Genomic DNA, 25,557 nt, shown 5'->3' with positions numbered 1-25,557 from the left:
TCATCATTTTCTGGGCTCTCCAGGCTCTGTTTGTTGATTATTTTTTGTATGAGGTTGTCTGGGCTGCCTAGGACCCAGGCTGGGACTACAACATCCAAAATACTTTCACATACAAGTCCTAGACCTCTCCCAGGATGGCTAGAAAGGCTGTGTCTCTTTACAGCAAGGATTTCAACTTCTAATGTGGTGGTTTACGGCTCCAAGATTAAAACTGGAAATTCTGAGGCTTATCAAAAGCTAGGCCTAGAACTAGAACAGACTTACTTCAGCTGCATTCTATGGGAAAAAACATTTCATACAGCCTACCTCATCAAAGAGGAGAAACAGATTTCACTTCTTGAAGGCAGCAATAGCAGTAGCATGAAGGAATGAGAGAAATTATCAATATTCATAGATTTTCTACCATACTCCATCATTTGCACTGACCTATTTCATAGATCATTTCTGAAAGTAGATATTTTCCTTTCTCTATTATCCTCCTTAATGTAGATAATGCCAGCCTAAGGGCATATAGTAATATGATAATTTATAAAATGAGTTATCCCTCAGAATGACAACTTAATATAGCTTCATAGAAATATTTTTCTTTGTATATAACTATTAGAGAAATATGGTCTAGGTATCACTACATGTGCATTAAGCATCTATTTCTTGTATTTTACTTCTTCAGTTTCAATAGCAATGATAAAATTTCATGGACTAGCAATTCTTTTGCTGTAAGACAAATTTTATAACCACCACACAGAGAAATAAATCTCCTGATAGCCTAGTATTTTTCAGTTACAAACATTAAAAGGAGTGGTTTATATGTCCATTTGGTACAAACATAGGTCAATGTTAGATTCTGATAGTTGGAGTACATAAAACAAATGATGGAAGATAAAGAGTCATTAATTTGAGGAAGTCAGTAAGGAATCCTTTCTACTCCAGTCCAAAAATATTTAATTGTGAGGCTCTGAGGAGTCATTTCTTTGGAAACTACTTTATTTTAAAAAGACTGAAGAACTCTAGCATTCTTCCTCTCCCTTTAAGTTTTTCATGATGAACATTCCAATTTGGGTTCCTATATTTTAAATCAAATAGTAGTAAATTAGAAACATTATTTAGGATTTGAAATTAATAAATACATTTCATACTTATACAGAAAAGCATTTATTTGAAGAAGGCAGAATTATATGGAATCTACTGCACTGCATAGTGTTGAAGGGCTTTTAAATGAATGCAGTTTATAATTGCACTAAAAATTCTGTATAATACATGTAAGCCTAAAATAGAAGAAGATAACTTATAATAAATGTAACCCTGAAACACACAGACACACACACACACAAAAAAAAACATGTACAAAACACCAAAAACAAAGCAAAAACACAAAGCAGGGCAAAACCAAAAATAACCTGTGTTCTTGAGCATTCCATGACTAATTTTTTTGGTTCAGTTATGTTATGTATTCAGAAGACTTAATGTTTTTAATTGAATATGAGGACAATCTGGATGTAGCTTCCCACTCCTCCCCCTGCCACATACACCTTCCCCCTTGATCTACCGGGTTGACTTTGTTACTCCTGATATCAAGGTATCTCTTTTAATCCTCACCCTTTGCTTCCAAAGCTATGTGCTCTGGTAAAGAGAGAAATCTTAGCATTCATAATAACTTCATAGCTTAATTATGAAGTTGTACTAACTGTTTAAGAGTAGGGGCCATGGGTTCACTCTGCCTCTGTTTCATATAGCAGTCTACTACCTATTAACGCTGTGCACTATTAATAAATTATATAAATTCCCTGTGCCTCTACTGGCTTTTCTGTAAAATGAGGATAACAATGGTAAGTATCTCAGAGTGTTATAGTAAAAACTATAAATAAAGGTCATGCATATTAAATTCTTTAAAGAGAACTGGGTACACGTATTAACTAACAATGACCTTTAATCTTATTAATGAAAATCCAAAGCCCTAAATAATAGATATAGACAGTAAGCTAAATGTGTATTATGATCATAGCATATTAAAATTACACTCACCCTTATTTTCTAGTTTCCTGGTTAGAAAATCAGAAGTGACTGTCTTTCTCAGTTGCACTTACCTTGTAACCATTGCCATTTTCAATAGGCTCTTTCATCCATAAAATGCTCAAGCCCAACATCAACCCTTTTTCCTAAGGATTAAGTTTATTCTTGGAAGTATACACACCTATAAAATTTTGTTATCTCCCCTTTGACTACTGAAGCTCTGCTTTGAGCTCTCAGATAATCTTTGTACAATGTACGTAGTTAATACCATGTCTCTTTATTTTTATCATTCTTTGTATTCACACCTAGGAAATTTAGTTATCTCCCTTTTGCCAACTGAAACCCTGTTTTGAGCTCTCAGTAATTTTTGCAAAATATATGTAGTAAATATCATTTCTTTTTATTTTCATCATTCTTTAAAATACTCTTTAGAAAATGTTCTTTGTTTAAAATGAAAGTTTGTATCCTGACAGTAAGTCTCATATATTTTCTTGCTAACAGCCATCTGTCAGCAGGTTGGAGTTGAACTGTTATAGCTCTTAAACTAAAATACATTTTCAGTGGTGTGAAAACTGATGCAAGACAACTAACTTATATTTTACTTCCTTTATTCCTCTGCACTACGTCACCTGCAGAGTTTTGTCCCCAAAACAGTAATATCCTCTTAACTGTCACTCACACTGCTGCTTTCCATACCACAAAAGAAAGAAAGCCTGTGATAGAATTCAGAAGTCCTTGTGATTTGTTTGCTGATGTGCCAAGGGCTATAACCATTCTTTGGACTCACAAAAGGCCTGTTTTTCACCTTTATACCCTTTCAATGTTACTGTTCCTTCTAAAGCAAATAGTGACTCCAGGCCTAAAGGAAGAGCAGGGAGGTGTGGAAGGAGATAATAACCAGAACAGCTAATATTAGCACTAGGTTAAGATGTGTTGGGTAGCAATAAGAAGAAGAAAAAAGAGAAATCATATTATTGCTTCTTCAATGAAAAAAAAATGTGTCAAAAGGAAGATAAGTTGGAAAATACAACCATGAAAGCTTTTCAGTTACTTTATTGATATAGAAATATTTTTCCTGCTCTTTCCAGCTCAGTGCTTTCTTGCAAAAAAAAAAAAAAATTTTTTTTTTTTTTTTAATAGAAGTGTTCAGGCAAAATGCATGACAGGCAGCTCATGTCTGGAGGATTTTAAGAACCTCTAAATGTTGTCAAGTATGAGAAGGGTGATTGAATTCATGGTACCCTCAAATATAATAACTCAGAAGAATTTCATTGCCTGGAGTATGTTAATTTTATCATAAAGAAGAAATGATGAAAAAACAAGTTAAATGTCAGACACCACAAAAATCTTGGTATTTTTCCACTGGTACACCCAAACTGTACATTTTCTATAAAAAATAGAGAAAAGAATACCTCTTTGTAACATTCATTGTGGCAAAGCATGAAATTCATTAAGCAATATTCATTGCCACACAAGTATAAATCATTTTATAATTTCTTTGCTTTATGTTGATCATCTTGTATATTCCTCACAGTTATTTTCTTAATTTATGTAATTTTATTTGAAGGATATTTGCTTTACAATATTGTGTTGGTTTCTGCCATACATCAACATGAATCAGCCATAGGAATATATATGTCTCCTCTCTCTTGGCCCTTCTTCCCACCCTCCATCCCATTCTACCCCTCTACGTTGTCACAGAGCACTGGTTTGAGCTCCCTGAGTCATGCAGCAAATTCCCACTAGCTAACTATTTTCCATATGGTAGTGTATATGTAGTACTTGATTGGAGATAGGAAATTGAATAATTCTAGACTAAATTGTGTCAAGTTTACTCTAACAAGACAAGGTAAAATATAGAAATCAGAAAATCACAGCTGTTTAAATAACAAAAAGGCATTCTGAAAAAGTTGCCTTGTATATAATTACTCTTGTGGTGTTATACACACAGAGCTTCATTTTTTTAAAAAATCTAATTTTCTTGGTACTTGTCAACTAGTTTTTCCATCAGCAAAACACTCCTTTGAATTGTGACATAGGAATGAGAAGGACTTTTTGATTCCTCAATTTCTAGCTGCCTTTTGAAAAGCCAACCTAAAAATTTTTTGAGCCCATTCATCTTACATTTATGGTCTAAAGAAGTCTGCTGTATTTCTTATCAGAGAAGAAATTAAAGGAGAAGGGGGTTGGAAAATCATAAAGTTAACCTACCAAGAGGGGTCAAATAACTATTCAAATTTTAGAAAATTTGAAAGAAAAAATATAAAAAATTAAGAAAAAATATATCCTACCAGATAACAACTAAGTGTGGGTAGTGAGAAGAAGATGGAAATAACTTAGAACAAAAATGAATAATCAGTGATCTAATCAGCATAGTAAAAAAATTACAGAAAGTAAAAAAAAAAAAAAAAAAAAAAAAGCAAATAACATATTTGTGGAAATTTAAATTCTGGAGCCAAAGTGTGTGATTTCAAATCCCAACTCTGTCACTTTAGTGCAATGTGATCTGGGCAGTTACTCTTAATTACTTTTTTTTTTCTCGTATGCTTGTTTTCTCAACTTAAAATTGAAAAACTTTCAAGGATATTTTATAGGGATGTTGAAGCACAGTACAGGATAGGGCTGCTGGGAGGAATAAATGAGTTATTACAGGAGACGTGCTTAAAATAAATAAAAGCAAATCACAAGACTAGACATGTTTTCTAAAAGAAGTAAACAGTAAGTGAAGAATTTTTGTTTTTTGCTTTTTTTAACTTTTTATTTTATATGGTGTAGAGCTGATAAACAATGCTGTGATAGTTTCAGGTGAATAGCAAAGGGACTCAGCCATACATATACCACCCACATCCATTCTCCCTCAAACTCCCCTCCCATCCAGGCTGCCACATAACCTTGAACAGATTTCCATTGTGCTAAAGTATGTCCTTGTTGGTTACCTATTTTAAATATAACAGTGAGTTTTGTTGTACTTCTTCAGTCATTAAGTCATGTCCAACTCTTCGCAACCTCATGGACTTAGCATGCCAAGCTCCTCTGTCCTCCACTAACTCTCTGAGTTTGCTCAGATCAAGTCCATTGAGTCAGTGATGCTATCTAGCCATCTCATCTGCTGCTTCTTTCTCCTTTTGCCTTCACTCTTTCCCAGAATCAGGGTCTTTTCCAAACAGTCAGCTCTTTGTATCAAGTGGCCAAAGTATTGGAGCTTCAGCTTCAGTATCACTCTTTCTAATGAATATCAGGGTTGATTTCCTTTAGGATTGACTGGTTTGATTTCCTTGAATTCAAAGGGACTCCCAAGTCTCCAGAGCCACAATTCAAAAGCAATTCTTCAACATTCAGCTTTCTTTATGGTCCAAATCTTATACCTATACATGACTACCAATAAAACAATAGCTTTGACTATACAGACCTTTGCAAAGTGTTGTCTCTGCTTTTCAATACACTTTCTAGGTTTGTAATAGCTTTCCTTCCAAGGAGCAAGCATCTTTTAATTTCATGGCTACAATCAATATCTGCAGTGATTTTGGAGCCCAAGAAAAGAAAATATGTCACTGCTTCCACTTTTACCCTTCTCTTTGCTCTGAAGTAATGGGACCAGATGCCATGATCTTCATTTTTTAAATACTGAATTTCAAGCTAGCTTTTTCACTCTCCTCTTTTACCTTCATCAAGAGGCTTGGCTCTTCATCACTTTCTGCCATTAGAGTGATATCATCTGCATATCTGAGGCTGTTGATATTTCTCTAGGCAATCTTGATTCCAGCTTGTGATTCATCTAGCCTGGCATTTCACATGATGTACTCTGCATAGAAGTTAAATAATCAATAATATATACCCTTGTTGTACTCTTTTCCAATTTTCAACCAGTCAGTTGTTTCATGTCTGGTCCTAACTATTGCTTCTTGACCGACATATAGGTTCTTCAGGAGATGGGGAAGGTGGTCTGGTACTGCCACCTCTTTAAGAATTTTCCATAGTTTGTTGTGAGCCACACAGTCAAAGGTTTAGCATAGTCAGTGAAGCAAAAGTAGATGCTGAAACTCAGCAAAAGTAGTTTTTCTGAAACTCCCTTACTTTCTCCATGATCCAAAGAATGTAGGTAATTTGATCCTAATTTCACTGGGCTATACCATGCTGGATCTATATTCTATGAGACTTTTAAGAGAATCTTTTATATTGGGTAAGCGTCCCAAATTTATGACAAATTGTATTAATCTTTGTCTTTTCAACTTTTGAAATTTCCTAACAAGCTTATACATCAAATATAATATTTAGTATACAACTTTATATTATTTTATATGTTATATACATTTATTAAGGGGAATTTGATGTTTATGTAATAATGTGGCTTTATAATTTGCATTATAGTTATTTTAGTTAGCATAATAAGATTATACTTCTACGGAAAGCCTGAGAAATCTTTATTCAAGTTTAAACAGAAGGCCATTATCACTTTATTTTTCATAGTTTCTATGTTTTAAATGTAATGCTAAAACAGCTTGGATTTACAGATTTACCCCTTGTTCTGATATTTATTAATATTTGTGAATAACCATATTAATAAAAATATCATGCTGCCTTAAGTATTATGCCTTATAACTATGATTGATACTTTATATACATTACTTCTAATTCTTATAAACTAATTTTACATGATTTTAATTATAAACTTTGGTCCAAGGAAGAAAAATGACATAACAAACCTGTATAATATTTATCTATAGCAAGAGTGAGTAAAAGCCATTGATCAACCTAAACATAAAATAATAAAAATTTTATAAACTATACAGTGCTATGCAAGATTAATTATTATTATTCTACCTAAAGATAATGAAACTTAGTAAAGTTATTTAAACTTATATTCTCTTGCTCATTGCAGATCTAATTTTCTGTAATTGATATTAATAATTTATCTTTTATTTTAGTAGTGAGAGAAAGACAATTCGGTTTGTTCATGGATGTATAAACACAAATTGTTGGAATATGAAACTACATCTTTCTATGCTAAATTTTCTTATATTTATTTCACAATACTTGCTGCAGTTTTTGTTAGTCTGATGCTCAAATGATAGTTAAATATAATGTAAATATCACATACAAGTTGATATGAATAAAATAAAAGATTAGGGAGCCATAGTTTATGTGGGATTATTACAATAAGAAGTAGACTTTCTTTTTAATAGCTGGGTAATATTCCATTGTGTACATGTACCACAGCTTTCATATCCATTCATCTGCCAATGGACATCTAGGTTGCTTCCACGTCTTGGCCATTATAAACAGTGCTGCAGTGAACACTGGGGTACATGTGTGCCTTTCAATTCCGGTTTCCTCAGTGTGTATGCCCAGCAGTGGGATTGCTGGGTCGTATGGCAGTTCTATTTCCAGTTTTTTAAGGAATCTCCACACTGTTCTCCATAGTGACTGTATTAGTTTGCATTCCCACCAACAGTGTAAGAGGATTCCTTTTTCTCTGTACCCTCTCTAGCGTTTATTGTTTGTAGACTTTTTGATAGCAGCCATTCTGACTGGTGTGAGATGGTACCTCATTGTGGTTTTGATTTGCATTTCTCTGATAATGAGTGATGTTGAGCATCTTTTCATGTGTTTGTTAGCCATCTATATGTCTTCTTTGGAGAAATGTCTGTTTAGTTCTTTGGTCCATTTTGTGATTGGGTCATTTTTTTTCTGGAATTGAGCTGCAGGAGTTGCTTGTATACTTTTGAGATTAATTCTTTGTCAGTTGCTTCATTTGTTATTATTTCTCCCATTCTGAAGGCTGTCTTTTCACCTTGCTTATAGTTTCCTTCATTGTGCAAAAACTTTTAAGTCATTTGAATCAGTTCTAATGAGGTAGATGAAATTGGAACCTATTATACAGAGTGAAGTTAGTCAGAAAGAAAAATACCAATACAGTATATTAACACATATATATGGAATTTAGAAAGATGGTAATGATGACCCTATATGTGAGACAGCAAAAGAGACACAGATGTAAACAACAGACTTTTGGACTCTGTGGAAGAAGGCGAGGGTGGGATGATTTGAGAGAATAGCATTGAAACATGTATATTATCATATGTGAAATAGATTGCCTATCCAGGTTCGATGCATGAGATAGGGTGCTCAGGGCTGGTGCACTGGGATGACCTTGAGGGATGGGATGGGGGAAGGAGGTGGAAGGGAGGGTCAGGGTTGGGAACACATGTACACCCATGGCTGATTCATGTGAATGTATGGCAAAAACCACCACAATATTGTAAAGTAATTAGCCTCCAATTAAAATAAATTTTTAAAAAAGAAAAGTTGAACAGCTAGTAGAGAAACAATTATCTCTTAATCATATTGCCTCAACTACTAGTCCTTGGAATTCTCCTGTCTTTGTTATTAAGAAGAAATCCAGGAAATGGAGAATGTTAACTGATTTAAGAAAAATTAATGCTATAATTGAACCTATGGGTGCTTTACTACTAGGCATTCCATCACCCTCTATGATACCACAAAATTGGAAAACAAAAATCATTGATCTTAAAAAAAAAGAAGTAGTCTTTCACTTTATTTTTAAGCAAACATGGATTTATAAATCTATTTTTCAAGTGCATGTAATTTGAACTCCTTAAAAAAAGCCTATAGACCTACAAAGTATGTGATATGTGTATAGCTATTCAATATAAAATTGCTATAATGTGTGGAAAATTAAGGTATATTAATTAAACTATTTATATTTCTGTTTTCTGAATGTTAAGATAGCTATAAAATCATTGGGTATTATTTTTTAAAAAACTTTAATATTTCTTGATTTGTACCTGTGTACAAATAGTACAAATAGTAATAGATATTGGAAATTTTAAAACATAAATAATACTTGACAGCTGTTCCTTACTCCAGCTATGATTGACTATAAAATGCACAAACAGTAAATTTTGATTGATTTTTGGACTTTAGAAATAATATCTATTAGAGACTGGATTATGTTATCTTCCTCCAAAGACTAGTAATTCTTGATATGGAAGGGAAGTGACTTATTTTCTTGTCACCTTGAACTTTAGTAGTTTTGATTTCTTATTTTATAGTTTTTATATTTGCGATCTACAGAAAGCTCAAAATGTTTGCCAGTCCTGTAAATTTTCAGGACTCAGTCTCTAAACTTAGTGTCCCAGTGTCCAACTTTAGGTTTCATTGGGGTAGGTTGGTAGTATATATTACTCTACAATGTGGGCTCATTTTGCAAAGGCTCCTAGTATATCAGTTGGATAGTGAAAGTGAAAGTGAAGTTGCTCAGTCGTGTCCGACTCTTTGCGACCCCATGGACTGTAGCCTACCAGGTTCTACTGTTCATGGGATTTTCCAGGCAAGAATACTGGAGTGGGTTGCCATTTCCTTCTCCAGGAGATCTTTCCAACCCCGGGATTGAACCCGGGTCTGCCGCATTGTAGACAGACGCTTTACCATCTGAGTAACAATATGTTAATTAGATTTTGCTACTCTAGGGAGATGAGTGTTCTAATGATCTGCTGATAATTCCTTCCCTGATGCTGATCAAAGTCTACATTCTCTGTTCCAGCAGTAGATGACAAAGCAGCTGTTACATGACAATTCTTGGATGGTCTTACTTTGTGCATCTATAGCATTGTCATGGAGTACGTCAAGGCTGTATATTGTCACCCTGCTTATTTAACTTATATGCAGAGTACATCATGAGAAACGCTGGGCTGGAAGAAGCACAAGCTGGAATCAAGACTGCCGGGAGAAATATCAATCACCTCAGATATGCAGATGACACCACCCTTATGGCAGAAAGTGAAGAGGAACTAAAAAGCCTCTTGATGAAAGTGAAAGAGGAGAGTGAAAAAGTTGGCTTAAAGCTCAACATTCAGAAAACTAAGATCATGGCATCTGGTCCCATCTTTTCATGAAAAATAGATGGGGAAAGAGTGGAAACAGTGTCAGACTTTATTTTGGGGGGCTCCAAAATCACTGCAGATGGTGATTGCAGCCATGAAATTAAAAGACGCTTACTGCTTGTAAGGAAAGTTATGACCAACCTAGATAGCATATTGAAAAGCAGAGATATTACTTTGCCAACAAAGGTCCATCTAGTCAAGGCTATGGTTTTTCCAGTGGTCATGTATGGATGTGAGAGTTGGATCGTGAAGAAAGCTGAGCACCAAAAAATTGATGCTTTTGAACTGTGGTGTTGGAGAAGACTCTTGAAATTCCCTTGGACTGCAAGATCCAACCAGTCCATCCTAAAGGAGATCAGTCCTGGGTGTTCACTGGAAGGACTGATGCTGAAGCTGAAACTCCAGTACTTTGGCCACCTCATGTGAAGAGTTGACTCATTGGAAAAGACTCTGATGCTGCAAGGGATTGGGGGCCAGGAGGAGAAGGGGACGACAGAGGATGACACGGCTGGATGGCATCATGGACTCAATGGACATGAGTTTAGTGAACTCCGGGAGTTGGTGATGGACAGGGAGGCCTGGAATGCTGTGATTCATGGGGTCACAAAAAGTCGGACACAACTGAGTAACTGAACTGAACTGAACTGAAGCCATCAATTTAAGTGAATATACAGATGGACTTCTGGTTACCCCTCTCTGCACAACTCTATTTTCTCCATGCTCCATTCCACAAAATCTAGTTGCTCTGTTTGCCTTGAACTCTGAAATCTTCCTCCTCAAATCAGTGGAATCACAATACTCTTTGAAAACTTCAATTCTCCATACCACTGTTGGGAAATTCTTCTCAGCAGAGAACTGGGTGGGCTCTAGGGCTGAAGGTATGAAGAAATATAATGAGTTTACTGTTGTGCAAACTGAGCTGCTTCCAAGAAAGGCAGAAGAGTTTGGCAGTCATGGCCAGTACCCTATATGGAATGTGTAAGGCAATGATTACAATGACCTTTTCTCTTCTCTTAAACTTTTATCTTCTGCCATGCCTCACACTGGCCAAACTCAAATTGAAGCAGGTTGGCCAGAAGGCAAGGGCTGGTGATGTAGCTTACAGGGCTCCTCTCCAGTAGTATAGCAAAAGAAACAGAGACATTTTAGTGGGGGGAAGGAATAACCAACCTAGAGACATTTCTGAATTTAGTACAAGTAATCTTAAATTTATAATGGAATACACTTTTACTCACATATTCATATAATCATTAGGACACTGTGAAAATTATACAAAAATCCAGTTCATTACCTTAAATTATAATATTATATATATATATATATATAAAGTCTCAATCATCAAAAGGAATATAAACTAATATTCCTATAGATTTTACAAATATTCTACAGCTTGAATAAGTTTAAAGATCTTTTAAAAGGCAGATTCAAAGCCAGACAGGCATAACTGATATAATTTTTAGAAGATTAAATAATAGTCACTTTTCTAGTTTTCTAGGAGCTATATATGCTTGCTAATCTTCACAAGAATTTTTAAGCTAAATGTATTATTGTTCTTAATTTGCAGACCAGCAAACTGAGTCTCAGAAAGAGTAATTAAATTTCCCAGGATCACAAAGCTGTTAAGTGATAAGGCCTGCTGCTAAGTCTCTTCAGTCATGTCCTACTCTGTGTGACCCCATAGCCAGCAGCCCAGCCTCCCCATCCCTGGGCTTCTCCAGGCAAGAGCACTGGAGTGGGTTGCCATTTCCTTCTCCAATGCATGAAAGTGAAAAGTGAAAGTGAAGTCGCTCAGTTGTGTCTGACCCTCAGCAATCCCATGGACTGCAGCCTTCTAGGCTCCTCCGTCCATGGGATTTTCCAGGCAAGAGTACTGGAGTGGAGTGCATAGGGCCAGTTCTGTGCAAATCCAAAGTTTGCTTTCTGAATAATACAAGCCACTGAATATTAAAGGCAATTAAGTTAATGAGATGACTGATATAAAAGTAAATGGCATTTTATTTAAAGAGGAAAGGAATGCATGTGTACCTGCTCGCTTCAGTCATGTCCCACTCTTGCAACCCTATGGACTGTAGCCTTCCAGGCTCCTCCTCCATCAGATTTTCCAGGCAAGAATACTTGAGTGGGTTGTCATGCCCTCCTCCAGGGGATCTTCCCAACTCAGGGATCAAACCCACATTTCTTGCATCTCTTGCATCACAAACAGATTATTTACCCACTGAGGCACCCGGGAAGCCCGAGGAAAAGAATAATACAAAATAAAAAACAATATTACAATTTATTTAGAAAACCTGTGAAACAGTCTGGAGGGACTGTTGACTTTAAAAAGCTTTTGGATTATTCAAAGGCATTGGAATTATACCAAAAGACACTGTTTAGAGCACATATGGTTCATGGGATATGATTAGTTATAATTAATATCCATTTTAACATCTAAAGGTCTGAAGAAAATTCAGAAAAATTAGTAACAGAAAAATATGGTGAAAAGCATCATATTAATGGACTATTTTTTGAAAATGTTCTTTTAGTCCAAGGAGAAAAGATATAGTGTATATTAATCACTAGAGGTAGAATGTGAAATCTGTGGTCAGTGTCTGATAAAATCCACAATTTCTGAACATTTAAATTTGAAATACTAATATATTTTAACATGATACCTTATTTGATACATTGTGTGTGTGTGTGTGACAGTCACTCAGTCACGTCTGACTCTTTGTAACCCCATGGACTATACAGTCCATAGAATTCTCCAGGCCAGAATACTGGAATGGGTAGCCTTTCCCTTCTCCAGGGGATCTTTCCAACCCAGAATCGAACCTAGGTCTCCCTCGTTGCAGGCAGACTATCAGCTGAACCACAAGGGTAGCCCATTTGATACATTGCTTGAAAATTAAAGGTTATCCTGATCCTTCAGTATTTTTGTATTAATCAGTTCAAATTAAATGTCATTTATATTATAATTTTATTGTAACTTTTCTTGACCTTAAATTTATAATAATGTTCTGATGAACTGTTTATAAGCCTACAGATGATGTTGCAGAAATAATTCAACTTTCATAATTTTCAATTGGAATATTGATTTACAGTAGTAATTCTATACTTTTGAACAAAAGATCAGAGAATCATGTATTGAAGTTAGGAAGCAACAGGAGACCAGTGATTTCCTCCCTTTGACGTTACAGGCTAGTGTTTATATGCAACCTGATATGTGTCTAATCTCATTTGACAGACTGATAGGCATTTCTCTCTTGCTTATATTTTTTAAAAGGAATATCTGTCTCTAATTGTTCTTTCAATTACAATTAATTTATCCAATTTTATTGCTTGAGTTGTTTCTTCAGAAACTTTCAAATGCTACTAGAAATCTTTCAGCTATTCCTCAAGTCTGGCAATTCTAATGTTATGGAAAATGATGAAAATATTATTCTAGGTAATCCTCAACAACATGAACAAATCAACACATGGACACTTACAGTATATAAGAATCCAGTGAATCCAGGAAGCAAAATTACATATTTCTTTCTTACCATTGAGAAGCAAAGAATGAATATCATGGATATGCAGAATGGCCTGAGTAACAAAGTTTGAAATGTTAACAGCAGTCTGCAACATGCCAATGGAACAGTAGAATTAAAATACTTTAGAAAATATGTCTTGAACAATCTCTTTTACCTTAAACCTGAAAGATATATTTTAACTGATATTAGAAAAACTAGAGTAAAAATGAAACATTAAAATTCATTAAAGAATCAACTCAAATTTGAATATTTTTCTGAGGCTCTATATTTTAGATAGCTTTTCAAGGACTCATGTATAACGACTACCATGCATGTATGTGCTAAGTTACTTCAGTTATGTCTGACTCTTTGTGACACTATGGACCGTAGCCTGCAGGCTCCTCTGTCCATGGGATTCTCCAAGCAAGAAGACTGGAGTGGGTTGTCATGTCCTCCTTCAGGGGATCTTCCTGACCCAGGGATCGAACCTCAGTCTCTTGTAACTCCTGCATTGCAGGTGGATTCTTTACTGCTGAGCCACTGGGAAAGTCCAGTGCCTACCATATATATCTATAAACTATTTGCTTTTGTCTGTTTTAACCATTAGATTTTGCAGATTATGGTTGAAACACTGTTATAAAATATTTGTAAAAGCTGACATCCAGTACAGTGCTTGGTACCTAGCCCATACTCAGTGAATGGTATTGCCTTGAACTACTGAATTCACTGTAATTGTTTTGTCTGAATAGTTATATCCGTTAATTTTGTAATACACTTCAGATATAGATTTTAGAATGAAAGATTTTGTTGGTTAAAAAATTTGCTGAGAGAGTAGCTGGTGTGACACAAAATGAAGAAGTATAAGTGATAAGAAATAAAGATAAAGCAAAATAGTGCAATTTCTACATCTAACTCTGATGGAGTAGCATGTATTGGACAACTGTTTCATCAAAAACAAGGATAAAAAAGATAAAACCTTTAAAAGGCAAATAAAAAAGTACTTGTGGTTAGAACTAAATTACAATAAATACTGGAGACAATTTTTCAGATAGAAGAAAAATAGACCTAGATGAAAAGACTGAAATGATAAAACAAGCAAATATGTAGGTAAATCTAAATGTATGTTGAGTAATTAAGATAGTATTAGTATTTTGGGGTGTTTAAATTATATGTAAACTTGTCTACAAAAACAGTATTACAAACATCATGGGATGGGGTTTAGTTATAATTCTCTAATATTCTTGCTTTATTTGGGAAGTGATGAGGGCTAATTTGTAATTGGCCCAAATAATCCAGAATACACTTTTTACTCTCTAGGGTTACTACTATCAAAACATGACACTAGCAAGATAATAGAAAAAATGCAGTTTAAAGGCCTAACATAAAAAAAAACGTAAAAGGAGAAAGTAAAAGAATAAAAAACAGGCAAAACAAACAGAAAACAAATACAAAAAAAGTAAGTTTAAATTGAGTAAATACTCCAAAAGTGAAGATTGTCACTTGAGTTTAAAAACACAAAAATAAAACACTAAACATTGCTTATAAGAAATCCACTCAGACTATAATAAGTATAAACACTAATATAAATAACTGAATATATCTATACTAATGTCAGATAAAGTAGACCTTATGAATAATAAATGTTATGTTGTCTTAAGTATTATGCCTTGTATCTATGACATGCACTTAATATACATTATTTTTAATTCTTATAAAATAGCTTTAATTATGCAAGTATGGTCCAAGAAAGATAAATGACAGGTAAAGCTTGTATAATATTTATTCACAACAAGAGGGAGTGAAAGCCATTGATCAATCCAAAGGAAAAATAAAAAAATTTATAAACTATTAAGTGCTATGCAAAATTAATTACTATTATTCTACCAGAAGATAACATTGGAAAAATCAATAAAATTGACAAACTACTAGCAAGAGTGATAAAGAAAAATGAGAAAAGACACAAACTACCAATATTAGGTATAAAAGAGGAGTGACACACCACAGACCTTACAGACATCAAAAGATAATAAGGGTATGTTATGAACAATTCTGTATGCATCTGTTTAACAACTTAGATAGAATGTACCAGTTAATTAAACACACACACACACACACACACACACACACACACTTATAAAATAAGTAATTTGTAATAGCCCTAAGCCCTATAACTGTTAATGAAATATAATCCATAATAACAAAACTCCCCTAAAATAAATCTAATGCAGATGATTTGATGGATAATTCTAAAAAGATTTGAAATTAGTTGTTTGTCAGTTGCTTCATTTGCTATTATTTTCTCCCATTCGGAAGGCTGTCTTTTCACTTTGCTTATATTTTCCTTTGTTGTGCAGAAGCTTTTAATTTTAATTAGGTTCCATTTGTTTATTTTTGCTTTTATAATATCATGTAAGAATCGAACTGCCAGTCTATGTCCGATGTAGGATATGGCACGCTTGGGGCTGGTACACGGGGATGACCCAGAGAGATGTTGTGGGGAGGGGGGTGGGAGGGGGGTTCATGTTTGGGAACGCATGTACAGCTGTGGTGGATTCATGTCAATGTATGCCAAAACCAATACAGAATTGTAAAGTAAAAAAAATAAAATTATATAAAAAATAAAAAAATAAAAAAAAAATTTTTTTTAAATAAATAAAAAATAAAAAGATTTGAAGATGATTTAACATTAATTCTACATAGTATCTTCCAGAAATATAAAAGGAAGGAACACTTTCCATTTAATCCTTATAAAGCTGGCACTATAAATTTCAAAACTAGATAAACACAGTGCATAAAACTAATATCCCTTATGAATATATATGAAAAATATTAGCAAACAGAATTCAACAATATAAAAAATGATTGTAGTAGGTTTTATAACAAAATTGCAAGAATGGTCTTATCTTCAAAAATCAATCAGTGCAATCCATCAAACTAAGGTTAAAAATGAAAAAACATTATTCCTAATTCAAGAAAATAATATGAAATGTATAAATATTAGAAACAATTAAAAGTGTCCCTTTTTGTGGGTGTCATGGTAAGCGATATAGAAAATCCCATGGATTTACTAATAGACTCCTAGATTTAATAAGTGACTTCAGCCAATCACAAATACAAACTAAACATTTAAAAATCAATTATAAGTTTTATATACTAGCAATAATATGTGGAGAAGGAAATGGCAACCCACTCTGGTATTCTCGCCTAGAGAATCCCGTGGACAGAGGAGCCTGGTGGGCTGCTGTCCATAGGGTCGCACAGCGTCAGACACAACTGACACGACTTAGCATGCATGCATGCATTGCAAAAGGAAATGGCAACCCACTCCAGTATTCTTGCCTGGAGAATCCCAGAGACAGAGGAGCCTGGTGGGCTGCTGTCTATGGGGTCGCACAGAGTTGGACACGACTGAAGCAACTTAGCAGCAGCAGCAGCAATAACATGTGGATGTCTTAATTAAAATAAAGTATTATTTATATTAAGAAAAAAATAAACTACTTAGATTTGAATCCAGCAAAACATGTTCAGGGATTATCCACAGAAAGCTAAGCAAGACTGAAGAAAGAAAGCACAGAAGATTCAAATAAATGGAGAGAAATATTGTGTTTACAAAAGGAAAATCTGAACATAGTAAAAATATCTGTTTTCCACAAAGAGATACATAGGTTTAATGTGAGCAAGATTTTTTTGTGGATATAGATTAGATCATGCTAAAATATATATGAAGATGCAAAGAAACTAGATGAGCTAAAGAATTTTGAAAAATAATGAAGTGGAAGGAATCAGCTTGATTTTATAGCTTCTTTTGTAACTACTGTGATAAAAAATGTGGTGCTGACAATAGATCAATGGAATAGAACAGAGAATCCAGAGATAGGCCCACACAAATATGCCCAACTAGTTTTGACAAAGGTGCAAAATTATTTCAATAGAGAGAGAGAGAGAAAAAAAAAGACTTACCAGCAAATGGTGCAACAACAGTTGGACATCCAAATACAATTAATAAATAAATAACTTTGATCTAAGTCTGATGTATTACACATAAAAAAATAACCAAAATGGATCACAACTTGAATGTGAAACCAGTCTACTAAACTTACAAAAATAAATAAGAGAATATTTAAGATCTAGAGCTTCAAAATAAATTCTTAGCCTTTATACCAAAGCAGGATTTATAAAATAAAAAATTGATAAAGTGGAATTCATCAAAATTTTAAAACTTTTACTGTGACAAATATCCTATTTAAAAGATGAAAAAATCAGTTACAGAATTTGAGGAAGATTTGGAAATCACATAGCAGAGAAAGTACTACTATTCAGAAGACATAAAAACTCTAAAAATTCAACATTAAAAAAAAACTAATTATCTAATTAGAATATAGAGAAAAGTCATTCCTTAAACTGCATGTTAATTTAAAGTATCTTAAAATTAAAAGATTATTTTAAAAGTAAAGCTATTCAATTTCCTTCTGATTCCCCCCAAGTTAACTTCCTATACATTTAAGAGTTTATTTTTGAACCCTCAAGTCTATTAAGTTGCTTATGTCCATCCTTATGCCAGCTTTACACTATGTTGATTGCTGTAGTTTAGCTTTGCAATATCTTTTAAATTAATAAGTGTGAGTCATCCAACTTTGGTTTTCTCTTTCAAGATTGTTTCGGGTATTCTAAGTTCTTTATATTTTAGTATGATTTTAGTATAGTTTGTCAATTTCAGTAAAAACAAAACCCCTATTTCTCCTAGGGATTGCTTTGAAAAACTGTTAAAATTAATAAATCTAGCAAAGTTATGGGATACTAAATCAACATTTAAAAGCCATTTGTATTTCTAAGTACTAACACTGAACAATCTAAAACAGGAAAATAAACATCAAACCACTTATAATAACATCAAAAAAGAATAAAATACTTAGGAATAAACTTAACCAAGGAAGCAAAGACATGTTTTCTGAAAACACTGCAGAAAGAAAAAAGTTTTAAAAAACACATGCAAAAATTGAAAGACATACCATGTTCATAAATTTGAAGATAATATTGTTAAAATTTTCAGATTGCCCAAAGTGATATACATATTCAATGCAAACCATATCAAAACTCCAATGGTATTTTTAAATAGAAACAGTAAAATAATATAAAAATTCATCTGGAACTACAAAGGATCCAAATAGCTAAAACAATCTTAAATTTAAAAAGTGAAGCTGTAGGCTCACATGTTCTGATACAGGATATAGGATGCTTGGGGCTGGTGCACTGGGATGACCCAGAGAGATGATATGGAGAGGGTGGTGGGAGGGGTGTTCAGGGTTGGGAACTCTTGTACACCTGTGGTGGATTCATATCAATGTATGGCAAAACCAATACAGTATTGTAAAGTAAAAAAATAAATAAATAAAGCATATACTCATATATAAAAAAATAAAATGAAATATATTAGATAACTCTAGCAATCAAAACACTATGGTACTAATATAAATATAGAAACATCAACCAATGGACCAGATAGAGGACTCAGATGTAAACCAACAAATATATAGTCAACTGATCTTCAAAAAGTGTGTCAAGAATACACAATGAGGAAAGGAAGTATCTTCAACAAATGGTGTTGGAAAAACAAGATACATGTAAGAGATTTAAATTTGATCTTTAATTTGTACTATACATAAAGATTAACTCAAAATCGATTAAATATTTAAACATAAGACCCAGACTATAGATCTCCAGAAGAAAACTTAGGGGTAAAACTTCTTGACATTGGTTCCAACAATAATTTGTTGGATATGACATCAAAAATACAGGCAATGAAAATAAAAATAGATAAGTGGGATATACCACATTAAAAACTTCTATAAAACAAGAAAACAGTTAAAAGGCAACCTATGGAATAGAAGGAAATATTTGCAAACCATATATCTGATATCCAAAATTTACAAAGAACTTCAGTCAGTCAGTCAGTTCAGTTGCTCAGTCGTATCCGACTCTTTGCAACCCCATGAATCGCAGAATGCCAGGCCTCCCTGTCCATGACAAACTCCCGGAGTTCACTCAGACTCACGTCCATCAAGTCTGTGATGCCATCCAGCCTTCTCATCCTCTGTCATCCCCTTCTCCTCCTGCCCTCAATCCCTCCCAGCATCAAAGTCTTTTCCAATGAGTCAACTCTCATATGAGGTAGCCAAAGTACTGGAGTTTCAGCTTTAGCATCATTCCTTACAAAGAAATCCCAGGGCTGATCTCCTTCAGAATGGATTGGTTGGATCTCCTTGCAGTCCAAGGGACTCTCAAGAGTCTTCTCCAACACCACAGTTCAAAAGCATCAATTCTTCAGCACTCAGCATTTCTCACAGTCCAACTCTCACATCCATACATGACCACAGGAAAAACCATAGCCTTGACCAGAAAAACATCTATTTCTGCTTTATTCAGTATGCCAAAGCCTTTGACTGTGTGGATCACAATAAACTGTGGAAAATTCTGAAAGAGATGGGAATACCTGACCACCTGACCTGCCTCTTGAGAAATCTGTATGCAGGTCAGGAGGCAACAGTTAGAACTGGACATGGAATAACAGACTGGTTCCAAATAGGAAAAGGAGTACGTCAAGGCTGTATATTGTCACCCTGCTTATTTAACTTCTATGCAGAGTACATCATGAGAAACGCTGGACTGGAAGAAACACAAGCTGGAATCAAGATTGCTGGGAGAAATATCAATAACCTCAGATATACAGATGACACCATCCTTATGGCAGAAAGTGAAGAGGAACTAAAAAGCCTCTTGATGAAAGTGAAAGAGGAGAGTGAAAAAGTTGGTTTAAAGCTCAACATTCAGAAAACGAAGATCATGGCATCCTGTCCCATCACTTCATGGGAAATAGATGGGAAAACAGTAGAAACAGTGTCAGACTTTATTTTTCTGGGGTCCAAAATCACTGCAGATGGTGATTGCAGCCATGAAATTAAAAGACACTTCCAAGATTACTTCTTGGAAGAAAAGTTGTGACCAACCTAGATAGTATATTCAAAAGCAGAGACATTACTTTGCCGACTAAGGTCCGTTTAGTCAAGACAAAGAACTTATGCAGTTCAATACCTAAAAAACAATAATTTTAAAATGGGCAAAGGACTTGGATAGACATTTCTGTAAAAAGACAAACTAATAGCCTACGGCTGTATGCCGAATATCACTCATCATCAGAAAACTGCAAATTGAAACCACAAGGTCTATTCATAGCTGTAGGATGGCCATTACCAATATCTACATCCCTTTTATATGGAGAAATTGGAGAAGTTGGGTACTGATGTGAGAATGCAAAGTAGTGTAGCTACAATAGAATACAGTGTAGAAGTTCTTCACCCTTGAAGAACCTAAAAATAAAACTACCATTTGACCCAGAAATCACATGGTCGTTTATTAAAAAAAATTGAAATCAGGATACCAAAGAGATACTTGCATTCTCAAGTTCATTACAACACTATGCATGATATCCAAGAAGTAGAAACAATCTATACATACATTGAAGGATGAATGAATAAAGAAAATGATATATATATATATATAATATAAATCCACTTTTAAAAACAAGAAAATGATGTCATAGGCTATACCATGATTGAACCTTGAGGATATTACGCTGTGATGCAAGCGAATTATAGAAGACCAAATAGTATTAAGATATGATTCCACTTATATGATATTTTCTAAAGTAGTCAAATTCAGAGAAGCAAAAAGTAGGATTTCAGGGGATAGGGGAACAGGAAAATTAGGAGTTATTTTTCAATGGATATAGCATTTCATTCAAGTAATATAAAAAGTTTTGGAGAATTCTGTCTAAAATATACACTCCAAAACTGATAAGAGGATATACTTCATATTACATGTTGCTTACCACAGTAAAAGCTTTCCAGGTGGCTCAGTGGTAAAGAATCTGCCTGCCAGAGCAGTAGATACAGGTTCAATCTCTGGGTCAGAAAGCTTCTTGGAGAAGGAAATGGTACACCATTCCAGGATTCTTGCCTGGAAAATTCCTTAGACACAGGAGCCTGGAGGGCATGGTGTTGTAAAGAGTTAGACACAACTTAGCAACTGAATATACACACACACCACAATAAAAAGGGTAATTGCTACTATTGAATTCATTACAAGATTTTATCCCACAGATGTTATGTGTCAAAAAAGTGTGAGCTTGATAGTGGGAGCTGAGGGGTGGGGTGGGGGGGGAGAAATCTGATCAAAAATTGGGCACAAAAACCCAATTGCAGCAGATGAGAACAAATGTGAAAAAAAAAATTTAAGCACAAGTATGAATGTTGTTTTAGCGTGGAACTTAGCACAAAAGAAAAGAGAAGAAATGATAAAATATCATAAAATACTCTACAAATAGGCACTGCATTATTCTGTAGCAGGAAGGAAAGGTAAAATATGGACATGGAAGTGAAAAAGAAAATATCTAAAAATCTATGTTGTTAACTAAATTCTTGTTGATAATATGACCCAAATTATAGGAATTTTAGTTGCTTTTCAAGTATAAATTGACTAAATGGACATTAAATGCTACGATGTGAAAAACAGAAGACATTCAGAAACTGTCAAAGACTGAATTTATGGAATTTTTCAATACCAGTTTTAAAGACCAGATTGCCATAAACACGTACTGAACTATTTAGACTTAAGTTTTGCTTTCACATGTTCTCATAGCAAAGTGTGCTTACCCTGATCATAGCACTTATTCTATACTAAATAAAATAATCTATATTCCCTTGCTATCTCATTTTGTAGTTTGTCATTAAAACAGGCAAAGATATGTTCTTTTAATAATTTTATGCTGAAAGCATTACATAAATGATAAATAGATGAACAAATATTTGAGAGAGCTCATCAAAGGGGATGGGGCTTCATGTGTACTATAAAGAGCAGCAAGGACTTGTGACTTTATGAGAGCAATGAATAAGCAAAGTTGTTTAATTTAGGAATGTAAAAGTATATGAATGGCAATATGGATTACCGATAAATAATCAGAAACCCAAGCAACTGTATCCTAAAAGAGAAGTAAGAAAAGGTAAAGTAGCCATTGAAACATATGTGAAGGATACAACAAGGCAATTTACAAAAGATGAATAATAAATGAATTAAAAACATAAGATATTTGATTCCAATACTACTCAGAAAAATGCAGAAATAAAATAGAAAATACGCTTTTGCCTTGCAAAATTTGCCATGTGAAAAAAAAATCTAGTATCACTGAAATCAGGGTTGGAAGTAGGAAAAACTTAATAATCTTGTGATAGCAGCAAAAATTTTTACCTTCTTGAAGATAGTTTGGCTATCCTCTAAGTTTAAAATTTAGTACTCTCATTTCTGGAATTTTATCTGCAAGATATATCACATAACCACACAAGAATATATGTTCAAAGTTGTTTTTTCTACACATGAAACCACAAAGAATGAAGCCATCAAAAGAAGATGTATTAAAAAAATTATAGTACAGACATACCATATGCCATTTAACTATGTAGTCATTAAAAAAGGAACGTATTAGACATATACATGTGGATCCAGAAAAATATCAGTGATATTTTACAAAGTTAAGAAATCCAGGAAAAATATGCTTTAGTATGACTATTTATAAAAAAAATATCTAATACATAGAAATACACACATATCTGCATGAGCCAAGAAATGACCTGAAAAGATTAGCTAATAACATTGACTAACCTGTTTTGCTTTGAAAAACTATTTACTTCTAACCTTCTGTGTGGGAAAATTATCAACCTTCTGTTAGAAAAATGTACTTTATGATTAATACTGTGATGTTTAATCAAACATACATTAAAAATGAAAATAAAATGAACACAGATAAGAAAGTTAAAAATAAGTGTAACTCCTAATTTGCCTAGAGGGGGAAAAAAAAAAGTAAAGCAATTGAAATGCATGAATCAGCAGGCCCTTGAAGAAGTAATGGACAAAGCTGAGCATGTTATTTTAGGACATATGTCCTTTTTCTAAAACCATCAGGAATATGGGGCTTGAGACTATATAAAACAGCCCATAGATCAGATTGCAGCTGAAGAGATTCATGCCTGCATTTAGTTATGAAGTTCAAATTGGAAGCTGTTCAGGCAGAAAACTAATAGAAATGGGTGATAGCTAATTAACCTAAGGCTTCAAAGTAATTGCTCCGCAAGTAGCAATTTTAAAAGGGACTTTTCTCTTTTATTTTTATTTTTGAAAATTATAAAATGCTCTACGTGACTCTGGCAAACGAGTAAAAATATAAATTTACAAATACTGAATTTTTGAACATTTTTGCCTCATCCAACTTCTTGGCAAATTTTAGAAAAAGCAAAAGAATCACAAGACCTGTGCCACATATCACATACTGAATAACCCATGCTCTCAACTTTGTTGTATATAAAGATAATCAGAGTATATTACTGAAGTCAAAGTGGCTAGGACGATAGGGTTATACTGATTAATCCAGTCCTGAGCCATTCACTTCACCACTAGTCAATTGAGTCAGCTACTCCAAAGCATATAGCTATTTAGTGGAGAAGTGACTCCCCTAGCAAAAGCAAGGTGGAATGAATGGACAACAACCCAAATTAGCCTCCATGTGCCATTATATACAACTCTGGCTTCCCATCTTTGATGAATGATTCCTTATACTTTTAAAAAATAGTTGTACCTTTATTATATGTATTCATTCCTTCTGAGAGAGAGGCATCCCTAATGTCCTGTATCTCTACATCCAGTTCCAAATACAGATAACTTGTGTAGTATGGCATTCTCTCACCCCAAATTATCTGGATATCTCTCACAGCTTCATGGTATCTAAACTTCATGTAGGATGCATAGATGTGGAAATGAAATCTGGGAATTCTGATGAGAGGTGATGAGAAATTCTCATCAGAATTTCTGAAACTGAGGCAGGAAAGACAGGACCAGGACCAGGACCAAGGGCAGTCTTCTCATGTAAAGACATTAGGAAGGAGGAAAATATACCTCTTTGTTTTGCAATTAATGAAGCCATAACACATGGAGGAATGGCATCTAAAACAGAAACTTCTTAGCATCTGAACAAGAAATTCTGACCATAAAAATGGAGGAGCACATGCAGATAAAAATGTAGCTGATGACCCTATAGGACCTTCCACATGTGGCACTTGGAGGGGAAGATTTAAGGGAAAATGACTCTTAGATTACATGTATAGTGGTTACAGGAGACAAATGTACAAGACCAGAAGCCAATGCAACCTTGTGCAATCCAGGCAACATCTCAACCATCCCCTCAATGAGTATTCCACCCCTAATCTAAAAGACCCTCCATTCATTCAAAGGGCTAAAATAAGATAAAAAGGGGAATCAAGAATCCTGTAGTGTACTCCTCTGTGGCAAGGATGCCTGTACTCTTCCTCTTGTAGTGTGTAACTTTTGCTTTAACCTTAATAAACCACTTATTTGTTTTCTTTGCTCCTCAGCCACAAAGTGGGGTGTTTGTTTGTGTTTATTTTTTCCTTGGTGTTTTGTGTTCTTTGTCCAAATTCTTTTGGACAAGTTAAACAAACTGGACCTTTGATAAGATTTTCTGGTATCAAAACCATGGCTGCCTGGCTCTAGATCCAAGCTTTAATGTAGACTAGTCTAGGGGCTTCCCTGATAACTCAGCTCATAAAGGATCTGCCTGCAATGCAGGAAAACCAGGTTGGGAAGATTCCCTTGAGAAGGGATAGGCTACCCACTCCAGTATTAGGATTCCCTGGTGGCTCAGAAGGTAAAGAATCCACTGCAATGTGGGAGCCTGAGTTTGATCCCTGAGTTGGGAAGATCCCCTGGAGGAGGCCATGGCAATCCACTCCAGTATTCTTGCCTGGAGAATCCCTATGGACAGAGGAGCCTGGCAGGCTACAGACCATGGAGTCTCAAAGAGTCAGACACGACTGAGCAACTCTCCACAGACTAGTCTAGATAAATGCTGGGGACCATATTTTCTGATAAATCTTTGATCTTTTCATTACCCAATATGACTACAGAATATCATATATTCATAAAAAATTCTTTAAGAAGCATGCTATTTTTTCTAGGTATTTGAAACAGTTACGCTCTCAATAATTTAAACTTACCAGAGAAATAGTAAGGAAGTTCTTAAGATGGCA

The 25,557-nt window shown here is 34.4% G+C and overlaps 1 protein-coding gene across 3 annotated transcripts in view; it reads left to right on the top strand.

Annotated features, from left to right (window-relative positions):
• Window positions 1-25,557, top strand: part of LOC120860724 (CUB and sushi domain-containing protein 3) — a 1,429,922-nt gene that overhangs the window by 144,484 nt on the left and 1,259,881 nt on the right. The gene's annotated exons all lie outside the window — the stretch shown is intronic.

The sequence above is a fragment of the Oryx dammah genome, unplaced genomic scaffold (genome assembly GCF_014754425.2).
Source record: "Oryx dammah isolate SB20612 unplaced genomic scaffold, SCBI_Odam_1.1 HiC_scaffold_11164, whole genome shotgun sequence".
Lineage (NCBI taxonomy): Eukaryota > Metazoa > Chordata > Mammalia > Artiodactyla > Bovidae > Oryx > Oryx dammah.
Note: the sequence above shows the minus strand (reverse complement) of the source record. Positions and strands in the feature narration are given on the sequence as shown.